The 25,159-nt window shown below is 35.1% G+C and overlaps 1 protein-coding gene and 1 long non-coding RNA gene across 6 annotated transcripts in view; one reads left to right on the forward strand and one right to left on the reverse strand.

The window, feature by feature from the left end:
* Nucleotides 1-25,159, forward strand: part of LOC143895616 (CUGBP Elav-like family member 1-A) — a 553,022-nt gene that overhangs the window by 38,600 nt on the left and 489,263 nt on the right. The gene's annotated exons all lie outside the window — the stretch shown is intronic.
* LOC143895628 (uncharacterized) overlaps nucleotides 1-25,159 on the reverse strand; it is a 342,321-nt gene that overhangs the window by 19,086 nt on the left and 298,076 nt on the right. For both annotated transcript variants that reach the window (XR_013256383.1, XR_013256381.1), the window contains exon 4: nucleotides 6,001-6,282. This is a non-coding gene — a long non-coding RNA (uncharacterized LOC143895628). The remainder of the gene's footprint in view (nucleotides 1-6,000; nucleotides 6,283-25,159) is intronic.

The raw sequence follows: 25,159 nt of genomic DNA on the forward strand, positions 1-25,159 counted from the left end.
GTTATTTACTCGGGAGCAAGCATAGTATAATTATCGCAGTAATGTAATGCGTTCGGGTAATGGCTCGCGCGATTTAATGGAATTACTATTATAACTTGGCGAGCTAGGTCCGTTACCCCTTCTATCAAGGAACGGGGACGAAATAGCGACCTCGAATAATTCGCGGGTACGCACTCAGCCGCGCGATATTGCTGCATTTTGACGAGATGCGACGTTCGCCGTACACATTGCAAGTCCGTAAATAACTTTCGGTTTGAGTGATGCGGGTGATGTGTCGTGTTGCTTCGACGATTATCTTCCGGAATGCGGCAAGTCAAAGCGTGACGAACGTTATGAGAGCCGGAGACAAACGAGATGCTTGCTTACTCTTGGACGCGCTCCAAATCTTTGTTCGCGCGAATGTTTCAATTATTTTCGACTGTTGTCGTTATATCTATTTTGATAACGGCACAGATACAATTAACGTGCGATTCTGTAATAACTAACTTTCTTCCTCCGCCGATCAGAATAGGTGTATAAATTAATAATAGCGACGTTATTACGCCGACAATCAAATATAGGTGGGAATATATGTTAGCTCGTAACATATATACAGTCGGTTGTATAGTTAATATGGGTTTAGTAGCTAACATATGCTTCCATCTATAATATTTGAATGTCGACGTAATAACGTCATTATTATTAATTTACATATTTCATGTGACGAGAAATTAATTGAAGAAAACTGACGAGAGAAATGATATGTTTTCCAAGTGTCTGTCCCTATAAATTGTGTTTTATTACGTACGGCTCACTAATATAATATCTTTATCCTACTATATATAGTCTATATATACATATATGTTATATTATATGTTATTTTATATTATAAGTATCTAAAAGTTTCCGGCTAAAAGATATAAGAAAAACAACAAGATAAAATAATTATTTCTATTTTTTGATTACCGTTTATTTTAATACATTGTTTAGAACGATAAATTAATTTTTCTATATATCACTAAAAAAATTTCTGAATTTTGGTCTTATGACTTAACACTGCAAAGATCACGTCTTCGTCATTAATAAATTCTTTCCACGTAAATCAGATTTTAATTTAAAAAATAGAAAATAATTAAAAGGAGGTTAAGAGTTGTGGAGCGAATAATGAAAAAGTGATCGTAGAGAGAGTGTTAAACCATTTTAAGAATAAAATTTCAGAATATAGAAAAAGTAATTTATTGTTCAAAGAAATGTATTATAAAAAAAGAGTAATTATATACATTAAAAATAAATTATATTAAAAATTATCTTAAAATTATAGGGTAATTATAAAAATAGTTGCTTTATTTTATTACTTTTTTTATATCCTCAAGCTAAAAACTTTCAGACTTCTTTTTTTATTATAATGAAATATAATATATTTTAAGATGTCGAGACGATGTCTTTTAGGATCTATTCTTAATTGTTTAAGATATCAAAATGCATTAGTTTAAACGTAATTAATGCATTTTAATATTTTATTGAAGCTTGTCAAATCTGACATTTATTGTCCCATTGGCTAACGCGCGATACGTACCATCCGTTTCCAAGTAATCTTTCAGACCGAGAAGAGAAGGATGTCAGTCCTCCTTATTTCCGCGCACTCGATTCTGTGGATCGATGAACGTGGAAATGGTACGGCAGGGAGGTGTGCGGAGGTAGAGGGAGTTTCAATACGAGGATAGAAAATGGGCGCGTAATTAATTCAGTGGATACGAATCGATTCCGGCCGGTTCACTATACTCGGGGAATCGTCAAGACATGTAGGGGTTTCCGTGTCGCGGCGTTACATCGTGGAATTTCGTATCGTACCGGAAACTCCTTTTTCTAATTGCGGGAGACAATTTAATCGACCGAACCTCGTAACTTATGAATGACGTTCCTGCTGTCTGCTCCGTCTTACGGATGAAAGCCTACGGAAATTACGAGCCAATACATATATAATACGTAGAATTCTTAGCAGCGAGCAATCGCTTGTGCAGTTTTAAACACATAATTGGCTTTAGTAATTAAATACCATTCCATGTACTGGATCGGCTAGATGATCAGCTCGCTTTTTGGTCAAGCTGTCTTTGATATCTTTTCTTTGTAACGTGATAATAGCATAGAAAAAGTATACGTTTTGTGAGAAACTCTAATCGTTATTCTTTTGGCGATGCTACATTTGTTACAACTGTGATTAAAGATCAGTGTTAGCATTTTTACTTAATTGACCTCTCGCGTGATTAATTTAATCATGGATAAATAAATATTAAATTTACATAAGTTGCATTTAGTTATCTAACTAATTTAGAATTTGCATTGTCCAAAACTACATTAAACATATATATTTACAAACATTTAATCTTGTATTAATAAAATAATTAGTGTGTTACAGTAAAATAGTTAATAAAATAAATATTATTCAGATACTTTTTTATATAATGAAATTAAATAATACATATTTAATATTTATTTAAGATGAAAATGTTTATTACCGAATTATTATATTTGCGTTTGTGTTATTTCTACGTTATATAAAAATTGGACATTTTATTGATTTTACAGAGCAGCCATCGTAGTTGAGATGGTAAATGAACACGGTTCGATCGATTGCGCGAGATACGATTGTGTATACGCCTAATCCGGATATAAATACGAGATTATTCCAGTGATTAGCGTTTGGGTGTTAGTAACGCCAGGTGATTCGCTATGTATAGCAGCGCGCTCAACTTGCGTACATATAATTAATGTCGCTCGAGCGCGAATACGTTCTCGTTCGCGCAGCACGATCAAATTGTTCATATCTGAGAATAATTTTGGTGCACTCCAAGGAGTAATGGACGAGACTATGCTCCTACTTGACCTTATCAGGTCAAATCGCGACGAGTCAAATTTGCTTGTACATTCTAGATTTTGTTCAACGAAAGCTTCCATAGTACTCTGCGTTTGTGTATCATAAAATTATTAGGAAACACAGAAAGAATTGTACAAAATTATTTCTAATTTTAATAGAATTACACTACTTTTCCAAGAAGTAATTTTAAATTAAAATAATAGGAATGCGGATTAAACACGCGATTATGTACAATTGAATGCATTAACCAACGTTTGCATTCCGCGATTAAATTTTTCTGTAAAATTCAAGAAACGTATTTCTCCGCTTACACACACTTAATAATATAGCTCAACCATTTTATTTTATCGAAGAGCGGAAAAAATCAGCGAATTTCCTCATGAGATCTCTTTACGAACGTAAGCGCATAGCATTAGTGCAGCATCCAATTATATAAAATGTAAATTATGTAGCATACAAATGTTGCAAGTTCACCTTCCTATTCAATGACGGATTTATTTGAAGCAGTAAATTTCTTTTTGATAAATATTTCTAGAGAGACCGTTAAGTGCAATAATTTCTTAATTTTTTATACAAAACATTAGATTCAAATTTAATGTAGAATTTATCGTAATTATAATCAATTAATGAATCAATTTTGGTGATTATAACAACAGGTAAGATTTGACGATAGCTACATATCACGGTGGCCCCAAACGCTTTAATTCACATGGCCAAATTGGCCGATAAGGCCGGCCTATTCGCGGAGTATACGATAAAGAAGTAGATTAACGATCCCGTTTCTTTATACGATGCCGGAGAGTTTTAGATGATTACAGGAAGCCCAGAACGTTGGGTAACGCCAAGGTTCAGCGATATCGTGAGTCACAGTAACGATAACTGCACGGATGCCTCGCCGCGCCGCGCCGCGGCACGACGAGAGCGCAGTATTGAATTGCAATCTTTAGAAATGGCGTATCGATGCATCGCATCGGTGCGCGCCGCTGTAACAAGATTAGCGAGTTTCAAGCAGCCGAGCGCTACCATATTCTCTTTTCGGCGCGATCCCTTCGGTGTAAATCTCGGATAAAAATCAAATCGAGCGTTTTACATTGTTCGCCATTCTATAAGAGCACTTGCCGCGCATGCCGCCCCGCGATCGCTTTACCATCCGCGATTTGAAAATCGGAATCGGATCAGATGATGAACAAGCATTTTGCATTCCAATTTATCAAAGTACCTCGTGACATCTCGCACCTTTCTGTTACCTGATGTTTGTGAACTTGAAAGTCAGACGTATGGAACGCAGAATTTTTAATGCATAATGTCTCATTTTTTGAAATCTTTATCTGAGAATATATATATAATAAAATATAGATTTTCCACGTATTATCTTTTATTTTAGTAATAAGAATGTAAATGTGTCATACTGCATTAGTTTCATTCGCGCGAATTGAAAAATATTCAATAGATATTCTTGCTTTTATTAGATCAGATCTCTAATCATTCTTCGATCAGATCGGATTCTCTATCATCAATATGAAAGTATATACCTATAAGGAATTGGATTGAAATTGCACAATTCTTCAATTTATGGTAAAGTAATTCCTGAGCTGACAAAAAATTTGCGGAAAGAGGTCGCGGTATTAATATTTCTGGAAAAATGCGATTGGTACGATTTAATCTCGACGAGAAACGAGAAACTAGAACGAAGACCATATCGATCTTATGAAATCGATGCGCATACGTTATGCATTGACGTTGACACGCCGTGTAAATTTGGTAAGCACTTTGATATGTCACGATAGGTTGTTATTGATTATTAAGCTCTCTGACCATATGTTCTCTATTTGTTATATGTACTCCATACTTTTATATTTTTATGTAACTAAAATTCGAACTGTGATATGTGGAAGCTATCATAAAAGAGAAAGAAATAATACGGCAATAATAACATTCTTATATACGGTAGTAATGATATTAAATGTATAATCAATAATCAGTGATTAGTAGTAAAAGTAGGAAAAGCTTTAACATTAAACGATAATTACTGTTCGTTAATAGGAAACATACGTGACGAATTAAGGTTAATCCGCACAAGAGTAATGAGAAATTGTTTAATGATTTGTTACCCATGTAAATCGTGCCCTGCATGGTAATTCAGAATGCGATCGCGAACGTAACACGATGTCCACGAATGCGCACAACACGTACAACTCCGTAGGCTCGCTTTGTAATTAGTTTAGACAGAGGTGTTGCGGTCGCGGAGATCGCGTGACGCGTTGCTTGTACGTTTTAATTGCTAGGGTGGTTCCAGCATTTAGGCAAGTCTTGATAAGTAGGCGGGTCGAAAGGGCGGACGCGATAACGAACGGCAGGGGTCCGTTCGGGGTGAGACTCTCTCGCTTCAGATATTCCATGCAGCAAGTATTGATGCACATCAGACGCGTCGAAGACGCTCATCATCAATGGGCACGTTCAGCAGAACAAATCGCTTAGTATAAGTAATCGAACGTGATTAACTTTTATTTTTAGAACCAACAAATCAACGTATATAGACTGTTGATAAGACGACAACTCAGCAGTTGTTTTGCTGAACGCGGCCCATGTATGAAGTTTACGCAATCGACTTATCGATCAATACATGAGTAAATTGACTCAGGTTGCCGTATAATAATGGCGTTAATTGTAATTAATATCAACTTTTTACCTCGCACACAAGTTGTAAAAATCAAAAGTATATTTTTCTTATGAGAAGATGATTATTATTTTTTAGATGTAATTCAAATATGATACAAACTTATTATATTACTAAATATTGTCCCATTAACTTTTGGTCAAGCAGAAAATTAATAATAATTGCTAATATCACACAAGAGAAAAGAGTAATTTTACATTTGCGATTATATAATATAATAATGATTTCAATCACTTCTCAATTTCCAATTTGGCTTTGTTTTATAATTACTTTACTTACGACAAATAACATTAAATTTCAAGTTGATTGTATGATTATGGAATCGTCATCCATTTCGAGACTTAATCCGTAATTTACTATGATATTTAGCGTCTTTACTGTATCAGTGATGAGTAACGCTTACACAAGTTTTATTATTTTCGCGTCGCGCGAGTAGGTATAGGCAGCGAGGAAAAATTTATTTTCGTACCTTTCGAGTGACACTACTGACGGCATTGCTCCAGGCTGGATTCCGCCACCTGATTGGCGTTTTTAATTTTTCATTCATCCGGGCGTAGTAGAGTCCGCGGGGCACCCGACGTTTTACGTGCAAATCCCACAGTGCACCCGCACGAGTTGCTCCGATTGCGTAGGTACGCGCTTAATAAAATCAGGGGAAAAATCGTCCACGTTGCAAGTACGTCCTGTCTCATTCGGATGGACGTCACCGGAAGGCATGTAATTTATTCGACGTTCATACACGAGAAAGTACCTGTCAAAATATAATTCTAGTATGAAGCGCGCACGAATAAGATGCTATTTTTTGTTACTTTAATATAAGGTTATTGAATATCAATAATATCTATTCGAAATATAACGTATGTGCCAATGAAAAATTGAAAAAGGATATTTACGTATCATGCAAGCATTCCCCGAAAAAGAGAATTTAAAGTGGCAAGTATAATAGGAAATTGTATAAATTATAAATTATATTTGGATAAAAGTTTAGAATGTTGCAATTACTTCAACAGTATAACTTTATTGATTAATGAATACGTGTAAACGATAATTAATTCGATTAACTTCATGTGAATATCGTCCTGCAAAATGAGCAAAATTTACACAACTTGTTTTACGCAATGTAGATATTTTTTTTGTTTTCTGAAAATATTATGGAATAAACTGGCGAAATTTAAAATAAAGTTAAATTTGATTTACGACACAATTTTAGTAAAAAATTTATTTTCATAAAATGCAGTTTCTTATAGTTACTGCAGTAATATTATTTTATGATCATAGTTTATAAAATATAATAACACATAAAATATAACAAAGCATCTGATATTTTATTAAATGCATAATTTATAAAGGATGAATAATATTATTTAAACCGGTAGTTTATAAGTGATAGACGCATGGATTTTATTAACCTGAGTATTTAATATTTGGTATTCCCGCGTTACGGAAATTGGCATCAGCAAATGCAAGTTTAATATATTAATGTAATATCGATTTACATGTATATTTTTAAACGTGATTATTATAATATTTATGACATAATAAAATATAAAACTATCTTTAATTGTAATATTATTTTTATTAAATAACTGTTTTACTTTGCTTTATAATATTATCAGTATTGTTAACAATAAAACATTTTCTTTATTGTTAGCATAAGATGCATTTTTTCACCATATTAATATTATTAATTTAATAAAACAAACAAACTATCTTAAACACCCCTCACAATTTTGTTATTGTTGTATTTGACATTTTTTAAATTAATTTTGAAGCCTCGAGGTGCAACAAAGATGAAAATTTGAGGACTCGGAGACATGTCTCACTAATCTCGTTTATGTCACGCAACATTGCAGACGTCACAGTAGATATCACGGTGACGTCGTTGACGTCTATAACACGTCGGGTTGCACGTCATTGTTCTCACGCCACTTTCTTCATCTAGAATAGAAACTCACATGAGAAGTAGTAACGATTTTTATATATATTATATTGCAAAGCCATCATCGCTTTGCTTTGTTTTATAAATGTAAAAAAAAAAACCAATAAAAACTCAAGTTTCCAAGGCAAATGCCAAAGGAAAATGTGCTGTCACTTCGATATTATCACTTTTTCTATCTACGGTAAATTACATAAAACTGTTTTCTTAACTATCTTATCTACATATTTATCTACGATCGAATTTTTAACAAATTGATTTTTTAAGGTAGCTCACAGAAATTGGAGTTTTATTTAATAAGTAATTATGTAAAACCAAAATTTTGAGAAAATTTTTCTAAAATAAAACATCACAATATTTTAGCTCTCAGAGAATACTTATATCATTATATTAAAATTACTGTGACATCCATTAATCTAATAATAAAAGAAAAATACATGTAACGACTCTTTAAAAAATTCTGTAATTTAATAGTATAGGTATTTGTTTAAAATGAGCGTTTTGCAGAAAGTAACAAAATTAATTGACAGTTGCTTTAAGGCACTCGCAGTCAACATTCTCCCTTCAACATTCTCGCGAACGGGGGGGATTGTTTCCGTCGAGCGTCAGTGAAATCAGCCTTGTCTTTGGCGTGCGAGCATCCGCGACCGTCGCTCTCGCGTTGTACGAGAAGATGAAAATCCGGAGTAGTCGGAGCCTTCGACGTCGGAAATCTTGTCGTCTGCGCGGCGACGATGGCGGCACTCGAGAAATACGTCGTTGCCTAATGCCACGACTTTCACGAAGCGTGAGTAATACGTATTGTGGCCCGCAGTCGTGTCGTGATTTTCACCGTACAGACGCGCCGGTGTTCCCGGGGGCGGTCACGTCTTGCGCGAGATTCAATTTGCCGCTAACCTCCGCTCCCCCGTGCTCTCTCTCTCTCTCTCTCTCTCTCTCTCTCTCTCTCTCTCTCTTTCCATTCCGTTTCCCCGTTCTCTTGTTGCCGGCAACCACCAACCACTACCACCACCACCAGCATCGCACCATCACCGCCGCCACCCCCAAGATTTCCCGCTCTAACGCGCGTCTCTTTTGCCGCTCGTTTCATCTCTAGCTTCCCTTCGCTCCCTTTCCCCTCCCCCTCCCCCAACAACCACCGTTCAAATCGGTAAGGTAGTATAAACGATCGTTCGAGAGGGCGGGCAAAAGGATTTCTGTTGGGCTGGCGTGACGCGGATCTCAAGATTTCTATGGGGAAGTCAAAAATTCATCGTTGTCCTCCCGCCCTTCACCCTCAACGACACGTGGCATCGCGCCGGGATTGCGGAGAGCCCGGGTCGAGCCTCCTGAGGATCCTTTCCCTCACGTGACTGGCCCCGTTGCTCTTTCATGCGCACGAAAGAGATTTCCTCGATCGGGGAAAATGAGTTTACGTGCGGTGGTAATGTTCAACGTTTCAAGGCGTACATGACAAAGCCGATAATCACATTTTAAAGAAAAGAAGAGGAAATTGCAAGAGAAAAGAAAATAACAGATAAATCTCGCTATATATAAAACTTATGAGAAAATTTGTCATTCTATATACGTTCTACTATATGAACTTTCTACTGTTAATATATATATATCGCTGATTTTTCTTTTCCATTTTCCGCAATTATATGATAAATATTTTTTCCACATTGTTTTACTTATTCATGATACTAAATGTATCTACATTAACATATGTATTTAATTTGTTTTTCTTGTTGAACTCGCTTGTTTGTGAGATATATTTCGACAAGACTTGAAAAATTATAGATTTACTACTATCTTTTATCTTAAAATAGCGTACCGTGTAAATTTCATATCGTATGAGTAAATTGAATTGCGGCGGCCAACAGGTTCCGATCTTTTATGTTCTAAATTGGCAAATACTCTTATATTTAACAAATTAATAAACGGCGATGTGAGTCAGGCGCGGTACGTGGTATGCGCTGCAAGTAAAAAAATTAATAGTTACAGAAGATAAATAGAGATTATTAATGAAAATAAATTCTGTCAATCAAATCGGTTACTGAAATTGATATATTATAGCAAATTGGATGCGTTCCATCAAACCAGCTATATTGATTTACTTGATCTACAGTATAGGGTAGCGTATGGCAATAATCGATTCTCTAATATGTTTTGTTTGTTATCAATATTAACAGTATATACGATTCAAGCTCAAAGCCAAATTTGTGATTTTTCTTATCAATTCCATTCAAATTTTGTCTAAAAATATAATACATTTGTTATATATTTATAATATGGATATATAAATTTTCTTTTTGTGAAACGAAATGAAATGACAATATATTAAATATCATAAAATTATTTTGCAACTATTATTCCATACATAGATATATACATACAAAAAGATATGTGTTATTATTTACAAGATATATTAAGTATCTCTGAAATACTCCAAAATAATAGACAATTAAAATTTTATTTTGCACACAAGAGGAGCATCAAGTGAAACTGAGGAGAATCCATGAAGAAGGGTGCACGATACAGACGAAAATAGCAGTATGAGATTCGGTTAACATTTTTAATCCCACTTATTTAATCAGTGGTTCAGCCATTCTGATGCAACGATGTAAGTCGGGTCTTCTTGTACGCGGCTTTAAAACGAGGCAATACCACTAATGGATTTAAGCACGGTTTCCTCTAAGCTGGTCAGTCGCTACGCCAGCGAGCGTGCTCGATACTCGGAAAGGGCAAAAAAAGGGCGAGAGCGAAAGAGAAAGAGAGATGCGCGGTCATGCGCGCGAGAAGTAGCGAAAGGGAAAAGTGGAAACCGCCAAAACGGTCAGACGCGGCGCAAGTAGTAAGGCCCCGGGTACGCATCAGACACGCGCTATAGCCTCTCACTTTCGAAAGTTGCCGGCTAGGAGCTTCGGTCGACGAGCAAGTGATTACGTTAAAAGCACTTTACACCTATTTTCCCCACCGACACTATACTTATGGCGCCGCAGGCGATAAAATACAAAGTAATGCGTTATAAGTCGAACGCGACCTCACGTTTGCCGATCTCTTTGCCGCAATCTTCATTTCCCATTTCTTTATTTTCGCTTCGGTAAGCAGATTTACCACAATAACGGATTTATAACGATCGACATTGCAGTTTATCCTATTGAGATAAACTTTTATATTGCAGATTTAATAAAACAAGGTTTTTTATTGAGATAGAAACTCAAATTGTGTGTGAAAAATAATTTTTGTTTGTTAACTAGAAATAGAGAAGCCTGTATATATATATACATATTTATATAAAATTTATTTTTGTTATAAATTCTTATTTAAATAATTTTGGTAAAAGATAAATCGTTATTGACAATATTATAATAAAAATAAAGCAAGTAACTAGATTGTTCCTTGCAGCACATGCAAATTTAATTAATTATGTTTTGATTAATTACATTTTTTAATTTTTTTTAATTTTATGCAATAGAGAATATATTTATTATTAACATTAATGTTATTAACATACAAGATAGTACTTCAAAAAGACAAGCTTCTTGAAATACCGATATAATTGTTTTGCTTCGCTTATCAATTACGCTTTACATATCACTCAATCTTCATCTCTACTTTTTCTTTCCTTGATTTTTGTCCACTTTTTTATTTTTCATCAATCCAATCTCGTTTTGGATGGTCGGTGTTGCGGTCAGATCTCCTTACGGTAATCAACGAGCTCTTCCGTTGATTTTCCAGTTTCTATCGTTTATTTTTCCCTTCGCGTCTTACTTCCTGCTGCAGTAGCGTTCGACTTTTCCTTTTGCACGCGTTGATCTCAAGGCAGCCTTTTCGTTCTCCTTATACGCCGCCACCCCACTTCTCTACCGCCGATCGCTTCCGCCTCTCGTAATTTCCTCTCTTCCTCCTTTTCCGTTCTTCCGACTCTCAAGTTTTTATCGGCGGATACGGGCCGGAATGGCCTCTCCTCAGCTGCGCTCCACCTTCTCGTTTCACCTCCACAACGTTTCCACGACGTGTCTTAACAAGAGAATCAATGTCTCTGATTACGTTTCCTCACATGCAACCGCGTTTAATCCGCGCGCGGATATATCCAACGTGTCAATTACAGTATGCTCGACGTGCCCCTTATTATGGGGTTGACGTTCGTGACTTGTTTGTAAATTTATAAGGAGATACCATGCAGGAGGAGAGAGGGTTTACGCCGTACTGGTAAAGGCGGAGTCAAACGAGGGCGGCCGAAAGGGAGCTCGAGATGGTGACCCGTAGATATAGTTGGAAAACTTCGAGGGAGTCGCGTTTCTCGCGCCTCAATGCCAGGTAATTTTCGAGAAACATGGCTCGAGATTATATATAGCGTGCGAAACGAAAAGTCTAATATTGAACGACGAAATTCTCAAGTCGATGACGAAATTAAATATACACAATGTACAGGAACGGTTGATAGGAGTCTCTAAATATCGATTTGAAGACAATGTTTCTCTGACAAAGCTTTTTCTCTTTATTTCAATATTTCCCTCTGTTATGCTTTTTTAGACAAAAATAATTATCTATTTTAGTGGAAAATACTGTTATTTAAGAGAATAGTTAATAGCGGTTAATAGTTAACAGTCTACTGCACGAAGATAAGCGTGCGCTAATATCGTAAATAAACATGGGACATTCTGGAAACAGATCGAAATTACGAATAGATAACAATTTTGTTTCATTTACATTGCACGCTTTATAAGTGGATAATTCACTAATTAATTTTTTTCCCAGTCGATTGTATCCGAACAATGTAATCAAATTAGAAGTTTTTTCATCGTCGGCAATCCTTTTCGTTTTCTCCTTATTTTCTCCGCACCTTTCACTTCGCCCTCGCCTTACCGAGCCATCGTTTACTCGCCCTTAGCCCTGCATGGAATGACGGCACGCCACATCGCCGTCGCGTTTCTTCCTTAATAAACGTCGACATCAGCGATAATGTACCTCATAGTGCGAGGGATATTTAGCGCACTTCGCGTTGTAAGCTCGTTGAACGTGAATACTTGCGACGTCCGACGTTCCGTCTTAGTTCGTTGCATGTAATGTTAAGCTCGTAATTGCCATAAAGTAGATCGTAAAACTCGCTTCTTCCATGGAGAGCCCCTGTCTATTATACGCCCTCAGAATTTTCAAGTCTGCGGCAGGTAATTTTCCACTTCCACCCTACTTTCATACGGCTCGAAAGTAATCCCCTTGTTGCTCATCTTATAGCTTCTTAAATACGGAATATATCGACTAATGCACTAAAGCGCGTTAGCTGCCAGACGACCGAGCGAAACAAGACAATAGAGGGAAGACAAGATTTGTTTTTGCGTTGTTTGCATAAGCAAGATGAAAAGTTTAAGACTTATCAATTTTTATACATTTTAGACGATTTTTTGACCGTTTTCAATTCCCTTGTTTCTCTTACAATTTATAGATATTCCTCATTTTTTTTAAGTTATAATATTAAGACATCGATAGTTCTTGAATTATATGCGATTTAAGGTGGAGTATACTTGTCATTGTTAAGTTTCTGGGGGGTATTCTGGTTTGAAAGGTATAAAAAGGTATTTTTGAGAAATTTTTTTGTAGGAAAACGAAAAAGTAAATAACACTAAATCTTGTATGTTTTTTAGCCTTATTTTAAGAAATATTTTTATTTTTTAAGTAACAAAAATGCGCTTCTTTCTACGTTATATTTTCGCAAAGGGGGTGTAAATGATGAATGGTATAAATGATTCTAACTGTTCTATCCGAAACGCAAAAACCAACAATTTTCTTATTTAGCAGAAGTGTGGCTTTCAAATCAGAATACCCCCACGCAATCTTCAATATTTGACATTCAGAAAGGAATTTCATATTCGGCATTTACAGCAATAAATAAAATACAGGTATTATTTGGTTACACAATTACAAATTTCTAAGAATTTTACAGTCAACAGCACAATCTCTCATCACGGGACCATTTTCCCTCGCGCTAATTTCGCTGTAATGGCCAAGACGATGACGATATATTTACGAGTATAATTTCAGCAGTAATCGTTTTACAGGGCGAGGGTCAATCGCGAGCGATTCGCGTGCACGGATCCGAACATTAGCATCGTTAATCGCGACCACGTGGCTGGATGTTTAGCCACATAATTAAACGTAATGTTTCCCCGTACGTGCGCGCACGTACGGCCCGGCGGGTACACGTTAACGCTGAATTCTTTATATGCGAACAGCGTCGTTAGGGGAATCGAACGACCCAGATCGGCTGATTCGTTTCCGTAATGAGTTTGCGGCGTGGTCCGCGCGTCCGTTATCGGGACACGTGTCGCCAGCACGCTACCACGCGGGCCGCCTATGTTACGTATATCGTCGACGTTTTATCCGATAAATTTGGTATTCGGCAATTGGAGGATAAAGTCCGGCCGCGGGATGCTGTCTATTGTTGCCGATCAGAAAGACTTTTCGGTTAACGAAGAGGTTTGTGGGATCAGTAATCTGCTGAAATTGAGTCTGAAACCTATCTATCCACGATCGTCTAGGAGGATTAATAGGACGTTTAGTATATACGATGATTTTAATAACTCGGCTGAGTTATTTCTCTTTTCCAAATAGAAAAAAGTAGTAAAGGGGAAAATCTTTTACTCTTTAGTATAATATTTTATTGATATAATTAGACTTTTTCAAACAATTTGCAAGATGTAATTGCATCTGTTTTATATGCATGGAATACTTTTTTTTAGCGTAAATCGAATTTTCTCTTTACTCTATAATACGTATAAAAGTATTAGAGTAAGATATCAGAAAGAGATTCTTTTTTACAGAGGTTTTTAAAGGACAACTTGTATGTGCAAAAATTTATTTCAGAAAGTAATAACTTAAAAGAGCAATAGCTTGTTTGAAATTTAACTGAATGTTTCAATGTATAATAATGATGAACTTGACAATGTTATATGAAAAACATAAAAAAATATTAGAAAATGGTTAGAATATCATGATATACATTAAAGTAATTTTATGATAAAAAATATGTAATATTGATTTTCTGATTACTTTATAACTTAATACTTTTATGAGTAAAAGATTTTTCTCTACCATTTTTTGCTAGGGCCCTTAAACCCGTAATATATGTTCTGATGTAGAAACCGAGGTAGAAACAACAGTCATATAGAAATCATGATACGATTATTTATTAAAAATTTACATATACATATATATATCTTTCTATTATTTATTTATATATTTTTATAAAATATTATGCTCGACGCAATTCTTTAAGATTTGTTTTGACCTGGTCAGCGTTTTATGTTGATCGAATTTAGATAGTCTCGGTTATATTACTGATCCTTAGCATATTTGGATATTCAAAGGGCTTATGGTTCCATTCTGTGAAATCTACTTAAGCGTTGGGTTATCAAGGATCTTCAGCTGAATTTATAAGTGAGTGTTTTTCGATATCCAGGAAAGCCGCGAAGATCGATATAGCATAGCGAAAAGCATTGTTAAGATCTCGCAAGTATCGATAAATAAAAGGTCATGGGATTTGGCGGAATTTACAGCAGCCGGTTATTCTTACGGTTAAAGTACAGAAAGACGGCGCACAACGATTCGCGAGAGGAAAGGCAAAAAATCGTGAAATATATCCTGGCGACAAATAACTGCTACTGTTGACCCTGACCGGACCGATCATAGATCTAGCTCGTCTTTTAGAAAGCTTTCTTCGAATAACGGCGTCCATCCCTAATGCCACCGGTTCGGGGATGAGAAGGCAAAGCGTTTTTCATTATGTAACAAGGAAACTTATGTCTTCGTAAAATAGGACAGCGTTGTATAGCCGTACTAATACAAATTTCAAGCCTTGTTTTATTTTTATAAGACGGAAGTAGTAAAGTCTGACAGTAAATAGTAAAATATATATTCTTTATTAAATAAATTACACAAAAATTTCATAAAGAAACAAACTGGAAATTACAAATATATTTAAATCTTGCAATCGGAAGAGATTTTAACAAATTAGTTTGAAAACTGTACATACGTAATTAAAGTATTATTTCTTAATTTAAACAAATTTTATTAAAAACTAAAAGAAACAACAAGGGTTAAAGATTGGAAATTTATAATTTGTGTTAACTCATAATTAAATTTCTAAAGTTATAGGAAAGCACCAAATTTCTTATATAAGAAATGTATATTTTCTGTATATCTGTTCTTCCTATGAGATATATACTCGGTATAAAATCTGTTTAAATCTTATTAATTATGCATTCTGACATTTTACAGAAACCTGCTCGTATCTTTCTTTCCATGTGTGTGTACATACGTGTGTCTGTGTGTGTATATTTGTGTATGGCAGAGAGAATGATTTAAAAAAATTCTATTTACTTTCTTGGTCTCTTCATTTCTCAGTTCGTTATGCCGAGTAATTTCGCGTTGATAGTGCCTTTCATATGCACCGCTCCAGTTCGAAAAATACGGAAAGAAATCCGTTTGCGAGAAATAACTACGAGTTGCACTGACAGAACCAATCATGGTCCCGGCGGATGGTTTCGGCTTTTCTGGTATCGAGAGAAGCCAAAACGATTCGTTCTGCGAATAAGGGAACCATCGGTCCAAGCTCGCAACGCTCCATATGTATGTTGCTTGTCTAGACGCGATTGCGTAACCGAAATTTTCATATACACGTAACGCGTGTATTTGAAATAAACTATTTGAAAAGCTTTTTAGGAACATATAATGCCACGCTATTTTTCTGCATATCCAAGAATCATTAACCGCTCATACATACAATATAGAATATATAGAATTCAAAAATGTTTCTATAAAAATTAGATTAATTTTATTCGGTTTTATTTTTTAAAGTAGACTTTATAACATCTTAATGTTTAATATAAATGGGAAAATGATTAATATTTGAATTTTAAAAGTTTAATTCGTGTTTTATTCTATATAATGCATTTTAAAGATTGGCCATTAAATAGAGAATAACTTTTATCAAGTATATGATGTATGATCGAAACTTTCCTGTTAGGTAAAGTATGAAAAAATTAATCTCAACTTTATTGAATAAATAAAAGAATCATTTAGAATTATTGATGCGCATAACGTGATCTCGATGACCAATAAGGCACGATTTTCTCCGAATCTTACGGTGCACCTGTTGCTTAAGCGTCGCACCAAGTGAGGCGGGCGATATCACCGGCGATATCTTTTCGCAAAAGCGCGGCAGAAATGTGCCGTTGAAGTTTGTTGACGATACGCAATGCGAGGGACACTAATCGACGGTCACGTTAGGAGAACAGTTTTAAAATACACAGAGACAGTGTTGGCGATTTTAGACGGATCGCAAGGCTGGAACATGTATAACGTCGAAACGTTTCGCGGCTAGATACATCAGGCGAGCGGTTTGTGGAAAGGATGGATCAGATGAGGCGTAAAGGGTAAGACGGGAGACGGGGGGATGTGTGAGACACACACCCCCGAGATGGACTTGCCATTATGCCCAAACTAAAGCCCGGGTATTCAGCTATCCGCAAGCTTATTAGCATGCAAGCGAGCTCGTTGCCTTAGGTGGCTTGAAAGCCCCGTGTGTCACATTCACGACGTGTTACCCTAGACGCGCAACATACTGCAGCACCATGGCACGATATACTGGCAGCAACATCCTACCCCCTCCGCGGTCCCCCCTTCCTTCTCATGTTCCTTTCAACCGGTGACTGCTTCGTCTCTCTCGTCGTCTCGGAGTACATCATTGAATGATGCGTGTTTAAATTATACGCCTCTTTCGTCCAACAATCCAAAGCTAATTCCTCTAATTGGCTCGCTCGTGTATTTGCCCTTTTATGTACGTTACCCGGGACAGCTATGACGACGTCATGCGCGGTAGCGTGATGGTAGTATGGTAGTAGGATAATGCATTCAGCACTTCTCGGCATAAGCCATGAGCCCGCGTAAATAGATGTCTTCTATTACATGAGAAATAGTTGCTGTTTGCTGCGTAGCTTCAGCAAGAGATTGGTAAAGTGAACGATGATTACTCAGGTATATAACGTTTAACATTATGTAAAACATTGCGGAACATTCTCTCCCCTTTCAAACACGCTATACTTTTAGTCTACTCTGTTTCTATATTATTCTATATTTAGAATATTATAAAGTAAAATATTTAATAACAAAATACACATTACAATAATGAATTCCTTCGATATCTTTCTTAAAATTCTGAGGATGTTAAGGAAACTGTTAAATTGCAATTATGTGAATGATTAAAATTATCAACATTCTAATATAAAATTATCAGAATAAGTACCATCTCTTTAATCGTTCTAATATTAATACAAAGCGTATCTGTGTGTGACAAATGAGTAACGTTTTTCACCATGAGATACATTTTCTTTGAAATTTCGAGAGACAAAAGACGATTGTAAGTAGAATTAGCGATAAATATTCCTGTTGACTAATGACCTGCTCGTATAATTAGAGTCAACGTAGTGACCAATGCAATAACATTAGACAGCAGTTTTGGCAGAACATCTTCCGTAGGCATCTGTCGGAAAATTACGATAGAACGTGACCAAGATTACCAATGCATCATATTACTTGGTGGACTGTTAATTAACTGAACGGCCGCTGCTAAGTGAACGCGACGCATTTTGGCACGCGACGTCGCGCGATGTCCACTGCCTGTTGACACTGATAAAGCGCATTGATACGATTGCCAACAACATCGCTTCAACTCTTGCGATTTTGACGATAATGACATTTTTGGGATTTTAAGATTTTTATTTTTTTAACCAAGGCAAAATTTGACAATAGATTTTTGCCATTTCTTTTTGTAAACAAATCCTTTATATAAACCAGTTTATAATTTTTCGTATTTCTTCAAAATCAAAGAACTTTACACTGAGAAAAAATATTGTTACTCCCAAGAAATATTTAGTCCGATACGTTCAACTAAACATTTTAGTTAGTTAACTAAATATTAGTTGTTTTAACAATTTATTTTGTTTCCTTAATCAAGAATTAATTAATTCAACTAATGTTTAGTTAACTAATTAAAATGTTTAGTTGAACGTATCGGACTAAATATTTCTTGGGATTGACGAATTTTTTTTCTCAGTGTAAAAATAGCTTTATATTTATAAAGCTCCACTGAAGTGTTCTTTAGTGAAATGATCTATGACAAATCAAAAATATTGTGTATTTAGTGTTCAGTCTTTATCTGGATATAAAGTACTTAAAGGTTTTTAATTTATATATTTTTTAATTTAAATTTTTCAAATTAATTGTGGCTAGCTTAAAGAGAATTATTAGAAATTAGAATTTACTTATATTTTTTATCAATGTGTTGATAATAATGTAACATTAGAGGCTAATAAGGTAATGATATCATCGTTTTAAACGCTCGACTATGAAAACTAGATTGATAAAATCTACCGCGGCTTTTTGCTGCTTATGTCACGGTAAGATGGCATTTTTATCGCGCAAAAATCGCGTGTAGTATCTCCAGCAACATCCGTGGCGGAGCATATTTACCTGCTCGAGGGTAAAGGGATATTATTTTTAGGTCTTATACGTATCAAGTTTGTGCTACTTAGCATGGGATAGATCCAGCTTTGGTTAACCCTTGCCACGAGTTCTCACCACTTACTTTGTTTTACTTTGTTTTACTTTGTTCAAAATATTGCAGTATTAACTGTTTTTTTGACAATTTTTTTTATTACAGTTCACTGTTTTCTGGTTTGATCATATAAAGAAGGCGGATATATTTGTAACATTTTCTACATGCCGTTGATATCGTGAGACACAATTTACGTTATATAAAATACGAGCAAGGAATATTTATAGAGCTGGAGATTATTTTTAGACTTTATGTAAGATTTTCGCAATGTGCGACAATGATTATGATAATCTTGTTTATATTGATATTTCTTTGTGAACATATTTGCATAGATTTTGGGAGATATAAATTCTAATAAATTTTTGATGAGGCACAGCAGATACAAATAATTAAGATTAATGAATAAGTAATATAATAAAAAATTATAAAAACATTTACAAAAGAAGGAGAGTAATAGTTCTATTTATAGATGAGAGATATAATTTTTGAAAAAAACCGCTTGTTTGCGTCAAATTATGTTATTTATAAGAATTATTGCATATTTATAACATATAATATAACAATTGATATAAATTTATTAAACATATACATATCTGTGCAATCAAAAAAACGTCTATGAATAATATTAATGTGATGTAAAAGCAAAAATAAAATTTATAAAACTCTTTCCGGAACATCTCACGGTGATAACATGTAGGAAATAGTAAACTACTAGTTGTATACTAACGAGTGCATGTATAACCCTTACAGCAACGAAACGACGTAACTTTAGTTAATCTCACTCGCCTAGTACCCTTTCCCATAACAGTTATGATGTACGTTACCGTTTACCATCTATGCTTACGGACGTGCAAGCGCGGCGTAATCCGACTAATGTCATTACGGAGCACTACATAGGATTAAATCGTTGCTGCTACTCAGAAAGGGGTCACGTCATAAACTTTGCATTTATACCATGTGCAAAGCCGGACATCTTTTTCTTGCCGTATGTTTTTTCAGTTTTTTGTGTGGCCGTCATATGACGCAGCGTTTTCTCGGGACTCACGTTAGTTTTTTATCAGATGAGGAGTAACGTTCTACCAACAAGTTTTACATTAAATTGATTTTACGGTTTAATTAGGTTCATACGTGTTTCTATTCGGTTACCTATGAAGTAATCCTAATTTTTTCGGTTACAGTAACTTTTAATACATGATGTAATATACACATGAATTATTGTATATACATATGTTAAAATGATAACTAATTATTAGAATTATTTATAATTGAAAAATATGCATACACACTTGTATGTCTCATTAAAAATATGTATATGAATATTTTGCTGTTATAAATAATTATAGATTAATATAAATTTAATAATCCGACAATAGCTGCTTATGCAGTCGAGACGAGGCATGACCAGAATTTAGAAGGAATCTGATACGGAAAGTATTAGTTTCAGTGTAGCTATATAGTTTACGTTACATAGCTATTTTGCAATGTAACGTGTACAATTAATGTGATTCGCAGGAAGGACAGTAGTAAAGCGTAGAATGATTTACATTAAAGTCGACCGTTAAAGCGACGCGCTCGTATTTTGAACTGATCCTGCGATTACAGTAAAACGCACTGGCAATAACGATAAAATGTATCTAATTGGTTCGAAGACGACATCGCCATTTTACCGAAACAGCAGCTTGGATCTTCGTAACCTGCCAAGACGAAACGCGTTCTCCCGATCGTTTTTTACGACGCGACTAACCGAGAATACGAGAGGCTATACGACGACGACTTTTCGTTAGATCATGCTATAGTTGCTAACAATTTTGACTTTACTGAGTAATTTTCTAAAAAAAAAGAAAGAATCAATTTTGTGTTCTTGTGTAATGATTCTTACAAAATAATATTAAATCTTGAAGAAGAATAGCGAGCATGAAAATAAAGTCATTAATATCTTTTACTTTACTAATTTTGAAATAGTATGTTAAAAATAAGAGATTTTTAATTATATGCTACAATTAAAATGCGATAAAATCTGTTTTAATTTTCCAATAAACTATATTATATAGTATTTCAACAGAATTGTGATTTGATGTAACTATCAAAATATGTAAGTTTGGAAACTGCAAAGTTACTTTTTATATGCTCTCTGAATCGCTCATTGCAATTATCAGAAAATAGAGTTATAAATAACTTTTTATGCTCATATGTTTGCAATTTTAATAAGAAATTGGGACGGAGGATTGGTAGAAATGACGTATCAAATGTCGGCACAAAAAACTTTGGCCATCTCAATATCTGTGAGGGACAATCGTATCGCACGAGATCGAAATTGTTCGACCGGTGTGGCCGCTGCAGTTCGTTTCACTGCCGGTCGTAAAACGCAGACGGTGTTTCGCGCACACCGGGTGATGCTCGTGTCTGCCATAGTGTCTCGCGTCACACTCTATTCCTAAAATCGTCTCCATCGTTTGCCCACTCGCCAGGTCACTATCCGAACCTTTCGTATCTACACTCGCCGAAATAGTCGTACAATACAGAGCGGACGACAAACGCCGCTTTTAAAGCACGTACCCTCGTAAAACTTCTTCCATTTGACCCTTTCGAGAGAAGTAGCTTTATTTGTAATTGCATGGCATATATACGTTGTCTTTTCTCTCTCTGTCCACTGAGAAACTACGGTTTACGTAGATACACATATGGCATGCATATTTATATACATAAAAAATTAACTTTTCTGTCAAAACAATAAGTCAGAGTTTATCAATTAAATGTATTATCTCTACATTATAATGTTAGTCATTTTATATAATGAAAATATTATTTTTAAAAATGACAAATTTTTTTAGGTAATCTAATAAATTTTTCTGCTTTGCGACGAAATATCTATGTATAGGTAAATCTATGTATAGATCTATGTATAGATCTATATATAACTATGCATAAATGCATAAAAACCAATTTATTAATCAACATAAATGAATTAGGCTACAAGAGATAAAAATAAAAGCTTTATGGACTAAGTGCTAATAATTAATAATTATAAATTTGTTTATATAAAATACAACAATTACGTAATATGTTATACATGATTCAAATATATTTCTTGCTTTTTAATTTATGATAATGTGTGTGTAATACGTGCTTGTTAGAAGAATTTCTGAACATATATTTTTGAATAATATTTTCTTGCATTAATTTGTACAAATATTTAATCTTAGAAGATTGTTTGGAAAGGGGATAAAAAGAGAAAAATAAAACAACACATTCTATCTATTCTAAAGTTAAATATTTACCGCAGTCTGTTTTTAGCCCATCCGTTTTAAAGCAACGGATTTATAGGAAATATTTATCTATAATGTTCTCGCTTGTTAAATTGATATGATACAATTTTCGCTTTTTTTACAATAACGCACAATTACGTTAAAATATAAACAATAATTTATCAATTACCCAATATACGCGAAGCCTATAAGCTGCTTGTTCGAACGAAGCAAGTACTTACTCATCAAATGCGGCTGTTTCTTTTTCTGTTTGTTCAGTAGCGATAAGACGGATAAATCAGGTGATTCTAGACTTTGTTTTAAGATGCTTGCTATAGTTTTATAAATCTGCATTGAAATCTGTTTCCTCACTCTCGCTTTTTCGTTCACGCTCTTTCACTCTCGCTCTTTGACTTTTACTCGAATATCTTTTCTTTTTCTATGAAACGGATGGTCTGACAATGAGTCATCTAGCCGATCTAGCGACAGTAAGAAATATAAAATAATCTTTCTCCCAGCTTGACTTCATCAGGCCTGATTTGCCTGCTGTCTTTACCTAGGTCGATAATAACGCGCGCGCTGTTAATCGGAAATATTGCCTCTCAAAAACAATTTGCATAAAGTTCTTCTATACTTAAAAAACAACTTATTGTTAGTAAATCTTACATCTTTTAATTTGTTTCAAGTATATAAAATTATATTTTATCAATAATTATACATATGAATATCCAATAAAAGATTAGAATAATACATAATAATACATATAATAATATATAATTGATTCATAATAAGAATAAATACACATAGCAATGAAATTAATTATTTACATTTACATTACATAAACGTCTAAGTACCGTGTTGAGAGTATTTTACATAGGTATTTGCAGAAAATGACACGCAGAAAACTAATTTCTATTGCATGTAGCTACGTTTATTTTCTGTCGAGTTATAGCTTTGTGAAAACACTGAAAACCCGGCGCGCGCGCTATATACATAAAAAAACACCGTGCGTTTTTTGCTTGTAATTTGACAGGTACGCTAACAGGTTATTAAGAAATATGTGCGAAAACATGTGTAGTACACGTGCTTTGAAATGCCGTCGAGTGTAGCACACGCGCCTGCTGACTGATTCCGTACTTGGTCGAGATCACGGATCGATATCGATTGCCAATATTTTTATACAGAAAAATCGTAGCGAGATAATTTTGGTCTCATTGAAAAGCTAAAACTCTCAGAGCGTTTTAAATGAGCTCAGAGATGTGTATCTCCATCGATCATTTTGCGAGAAATTATTGATTAATTGCGGAAATAAAATTGATTTTGTCCGAAATCTACATTTATAAAAATATTTTTGTCGAGATTGTAATTTGATGGAATCGCTAATATCTTTACATAAAAAAATAGCTGCGAGATGATCTTGAAATGTCGTTGAAAAGCTGAAACTACAAGACATCTCAGTGGATTAGTTCGAAATCATTGATTTAATTACAAAGATAAAATTAATTTTGCCTGAAATTTTTATTCATAAAGACATTTTTATCGAAATCGCGGATTGACGGAATCGTCAATATTTTCACATGAAAATAGCAGCGAGAGAATCTTGTTAAAAAACTGAAACTCCAGAGTATTTTCAATGAATGCACGATGAATGCTTATCTCGTTAATTTATTTTACATATATAAGCTCTAAGAACTCAGTATTCGCGTAGCAACGCGCCGGAATGTTGGAGACACGTTGCGCCTCTTTATTGCTAAACACCTGAAACCGCACAATATCGGCCGGACGTTACATGTCCCGCAGGCGGCTGATCGCGTGTGATGTGGCGAACCATCGGCGCCGCGCTTTGTTGCACGCCGATATTTGCATCGTTGATTTCTCCGATCGGATACACTTGGCCGCGAATAGCCACGCCTCTTTGCGCGTGTGAAAAGCAAAGGGACATTGCTACTTCCGCTTCTAACCGTAAACTGCGTGAAGGGAAAGGGAAGAAAAGTGAGAAAGAGAAAGAGAGAAAATTTACCTATTTTGAAGGAATTAATTTTTTTATGATCAAAATTTTAGTTTATCGAGTCTGATATTAGATCGATAAATAAAAACGAAGGAGAAAATTAAGAAATATTTTATCAACCCCCTAAATATATTCATTTTTATAAGGCGCGAGATGTATTTTTTAATTCAGAGCTGGGATTTAAAATATGCAACTATAAATTCCATAATTCTGTTTTAATTAAAGTGCTTAAATTCTGATCTTTTCTTTTACATAAAAAGTTTTATATAATATTTAACCAATCACATCCATTATTTACTATTTTAAAATAACAACTCGAAAAAATTGTAATGTTATTATGGAAACTGGAAACGGAATACGACGGCCGTTGACTTTTTCTTGCCTCCAGTGTATCAATGAAGTACATCGAATTAGCTCTTCGTCGAAATAAGATTTCCCAACGGCGGCGTCAACGTCCAAGCCACTCCTGAGGCCGTCGCGCTCATGATGGGGTACGGGGTGTCCAAGTTGCGGGGAGGGACATTGGCAATATCCTGTTTTTCCAGGACTGCGGAATTAAATATTTGCTGTAGCGAAACAAGAGTTACGTCGCAGTTCGTAGCCATCTCGGGGGGAATCGTTGGATACCCGAGAGCCAACGATACTGTCGTCTCGCTCTCTTCGAGCACCCTCAGGCGAGAAGCAATATACCGAGGAAACGTCCGATATCGACGTTTTTTTTCCGTAGGACTTTCGAGTAATAATTTCTATGTCTGAGACTTGAGGCCGGATGTGTACCGTGGGTGTAATTTACGACAGCGATGTACGACAGCGATTTGTTGTACTTGTCATAGTTATTCGAAC

This window comes from Temnothorax americanus, unplaced genomic scaffold (genome assembly GCF_048541705.1).
Source record: "Temnothorax americanus isolate GAGA-0224 unplaced genomic scaffold, ASM4854170v1 Scaffold16, whole genome shotgun sequence".
In the NCBI taxonomy this organism is placed as follows: domain Eukaryota; kingdom Metazoa; phylum Arthropoda; class Insecta; order Hymenoptera; family Formicidae; genus Temnothorax; species Temnothorax americanus.